At 45.7% G+C, this 4115-nt stretch overlaps 1 non-coding gene across 1 annotated transcript; it reads right to left on the bottom strand.

Moving 5' to 3' along the window:
* Positions 1-3220: 3220 nt before the first annotated feature.
* Positions 3221-3358, bottom strand: LOC119949030. The gene has a single exon (XR_005457128.1). It is a non-coding gene; the product is annotated as a small nucleolar RNA SNORA7 (small nucleolar RNA).
* Between the last annotated feature and the right edge of the window lie 757 nt (positions 3359-4115).

Here is a 4115-nt window from a genome sequence, read left to right as displayed (position 1 = left end):
GCAAGTCACTTAATTTCTCTGTGCCTCAGTTACCTCATCTGTAAAATGGGGATTAAGGCTGTGATCCCCCCATGGGACAACATGATCACCTTGTAATCTCCCCAGTGCTTAGAACAGTGCTTTCCACATAGTAAGCACTTAATAAATGCCATCATTATTATTATTATTATTATCAGTAGGTAGAACAGGTATTGAATCCCCATTTTGCAGTTGAGGAAACTGAGGCACAGAGTAGTTAAATAATAATGGCATTTATTAAGTGCTTACTATGTGCAAAGCACTGTTCTAAGCACTGGGGAGGTTACAAGGTGATCAGATTGTCCCACGGGGGGCTCACAGTCTTAATCCCCATTTTATAGATGAGGGAACTGAGGCCCAGAGAAGTTAAGTGACTTGCCCAAAGTCACACAGCTGACAATTGGCAGAGCCGGAATTTGAACCCATGACCTCTGACTCCAAAGCTCGTGCTCTTTTCCACTGAGCCACGCTGCTTCCTAAATCACTTACCAAAGGTCACACAGCAGGCAAGTGGTGCAACCGGGATCAGAACTCAGGTCTCCCAGCTCCTAGGCCCGGGTTTAATCCCTAGTTCACATTCTCTGCTTGGTTGATATTTCTGGGTTTTTAAATTTTTTTTTAACTATTACTATGTGCCAGGTACTTTTCTAAGCACTGGGGTAGATACAAGATAATTAGGTTGAACACAGCCCATGTCCCACATGGAGCTCACAGTCTAAATCTCCATTTTATAGGTGAGGTAACTGAGGCACAGAGAAGTGATGTGACTTGCCCAAGGTCAAACAGCAGACAAGTGGCAGAGCCCTGACTAGAACCCAGGTCCTTCTGACTCCCAGGCCCATACTTTATCCATTAGGCCATCTTGATTCTCTTGAAGTAATTTGTTTCCCATCACTACTTCCTAATCCCAGTCATTAAGCTAAAAAGTAGAGATCACTTTAACAGGTAGAAAAGAATAGTTGCTTAAAATGCAAATATCTTCTGCAAAAGCAGCATTAAAAACACAACACAGACCAAAGAGGTGCTGTAAAGAAAAGGGAGAGAAGAGCCACCCAGTGGCCAGAAGACATAGTAATAATAATAAATAATAATGGCATTTATAAAGCGCTTACTATGTGCAAAGCACTGTTCTAAGCGCTGGGGAGGTTACAGGGAGATCAGGTTGTCCCACGGGAGACTCACAGTCTTAATCCCCATTTTGCAGATGAGGGAACTGAGGCCCAGAGAAGTTAAGTGACTTGCCCAAAGTCACACAGCTGACAATTGGCAGAGCGGAATTTGAACCCATGACCCCTGACTCCAAAGCCTGTGCTCTTTCCACTGAGCCATGCTGCTTCTCTAGTGAGGCTACTGGTGGAGTTGTGTTCCAAATGGAAACTGAATCCATGCTCATTAATTAAGGAATTAATATAGAGGATTAGTAAGGGCTCCATGGGCCTCTTCCAGCCTGTGGGTGAGTCAATCAATCAGTCTATCACATTTATTAAGTGCTTACTGTGCACAAGTTACTGTACTAAGTGTTTGGGAGAGTCCGATATAACAATAAATGGACACACTCCCTTCCCACAATGAGCTTACAGTCTAGCGGGGGAGACAGACATTAATGTAAATAAATTACAGATATGTACGAAAGTGCTGTGGGGCTGGGAGGGGGAATGTATAAATGAATGAATGAAGGGAGTTAATTGGGGTGACACAGAAGGGAGTGGGAGGACAGGAAAGGAGGGCTTAATCTGGGAAGGCCTCTTGGAGGAAATGTGCCTTCAGTAAGGCTTTGAAGGTCGGGAGAATAATTGTCTGTTGGATATGAAATAGGAGGACATTCCTGGCCAGATGCAGGAAATGGGTGAGATGTCAGCAGTGAGATAGAGATCAAGGTGCAGTGAAAAGATTAGCATAAAAGGAGTGAAGTGCATGGGCCTGGTTCTGGAAATGAGTGAGGTGAGGTAGGAGGGGGCAAGATGATTTAGTGCATTAAAACGACCTGTGAAAACTTTCTGTTAGATGCAGATGTGGTTGGACAACCACTGGAGTTTCTTGAGGAGTGGGGAAATGTGGCCTGAATTTTTCTGAAGAAAAATCATCTAGGCAGCAGAGTGAAGTATGAACTGGAGTGGGGAGAGACAGAAGGCAGGGAGGTCAACAAGGAGGCTGATTCGGTAATCAAGATGGGTTAAGATAAGCGATTGGATTAACTCAGTTGTAGTTTGAATGATGAGGAAAGAATGGATTTAGTGATGTTGTGAAGGTCGAACTGACGGGAATTAGTGATGGACTGAATATGTGGCTAACGTGCAAGTGGCCAATAGCCTTCTGTGGGTCTGCCTTCACCAAAGAGGCTACTAAATGAGCCTCGCCCTCTCCCAGAAGGTAGCCAATAAGGAAAGCTCAGAGGATCATCCTTTCCCAAGATGTCAGTCTGACGGAAACCCAGCATTTCATTGGCTGCAGTCTTTTTGGGATTTGGGGTTGGCCCTCTGCTCCAGAGAAGGGAGCAATGGGGAGAGGAGGGGGTGGGTCTGCACTGTCCCTACTCCAATCCTGCAACCAGAACCTGTTCCTACCCCCTACCATAACCGGCTGCGTTGGGGTCTTTGGAGGTCAGGGACAGGGCCCAGTCCAATAGAGATCTCTCCCACCACCACACACCCACCAACCAAAATTCATTTCTGCTGTTGCTGTTAAGTACTCAACTGTAACTTTTCACTGCTAAAGTTGCTAAAGTTGAGTTGTTTCTGACCCATAGCAACTCTGTGGAAACAACTCTCCCAGAATGCCCCACCCCCATCTGCAATCATTCCGGTAGCGTATACTCAGAGTTTCCTTGGAAAAAATACGGAAGTGGTTTACCATTGCCTTCGAGAAGCAGTGTGGCTCAGTGGAAAGAGCACTGGTTTTGGAGTCAGAGGTCACGGGTTCAAAAACTGGCTCCACCAACTGTCAGCTGTGTGACTTTGGGCAAGTCACTTAACTTCTCTGTGCCTCAGTTACCTCATCTGTAAAATGGCAACTAAAACTGTGAGCCCCCCGTGGGACAACCTGATCACCTTGTAACCTCCCCAGCACTTAGAACAGTGCTTTGCACATAGTAACCGCTTAACAAATACCATTATTATTATTATTATTATTATTATTATTATCATTATTATTCTCCCCCTCGACTCTTTCCCATGCCACTGCTGCCCAGCACAGGTGAGTTTTGACCTGCAGCAGATTGCCTTCCACTCGCTAGCCACTGCCCAAGCTAGGAATGGAATGGGTATGCCTCTGCTTGACTCTCCCTCCCATAGCTGAGACTGGTAGAGTACTGGAAATTCTCCAGGTGCGATCCCGAGAGGGGAGGAGGTTATTAGTAGTGGCCTAAAGAATTCGAACTGAGGAAAGTTGAGATTGCTCCCTTCCAATGGAGAAATATGCTAATAACGATTGTGTTATTTGTTAAGTGCCAGGCACTGTACTACGTACTGGGGTGGATATAAGCAAATCTGGTTGAACACAGTCCCTGTTCCACATGGGACTCACAGTCTCTATAGGCTGTGCTTTGGCCATTGTCAACACAGGAATAATTGTTTGACTGTAAGCATGTGTAGAGCAGAAAGCCCAGAGGTGTTCCTCTCTTATGGGGTAGCTTTTCATTCCTAGGCACCTACAGGTTTCTTTCATTTTGTGGAGGTGCTGAGTCACTATGCTCCAATGCACTGCAGTGCTGGTTTGTTATGCCTTGTGCTGTTTGGGCTTGGGCTCCTCCTGTCTCCTGATTTTCTTAGAGCTTAAGTTCCTCTAGACTGGCAGATCCTTGTGGGCAGGCAACATGTCTACCAACTCTGTTATACTGTACTCTCCCTAGCGCTTAATACAGTGCTCTGCATGCAGTAAGCACTCAATCAGTAGGATTGATTGATTGATAAAAAATTTCCCTGTCCTGAATTGCAGTGCTCCTTGCTGGTCTGTCTGCCATGGTTGTCTTCCAGTTTCCAGCTGGGATGCACTGGTATCTGAGACTTTGCTTTACCTAGTGGAGGCAACAGTGGTTTCAGTGGGAAATCAGGGATGAGGGAAAAGTAGCATGGCCTAATGGAAAGAGCACAGGTCTGGGA

The sequence above is a fragment of the Tachyglossus aculeatus genome, chromosome X3 (assembly GCF_015852505.1).
Source record: "Tachyglossus aculeatus isolate mTacAcu1 chromosome X3, mTacAcu1.pri, whole genome shotgun sequence".
Classification (NCBI taxonomy): domain Eukaryota; kingdom Metazoa; phylum Chordata; class Mammalia; order Monotremata; family Tachyglossidae; genus Tachyglossus; species Tachyglossus aculeatus.
Note: the sequence above shows the minus strand (reverse complement) of the source record. Positions and strands in the feature narration are given on the sequence as shown.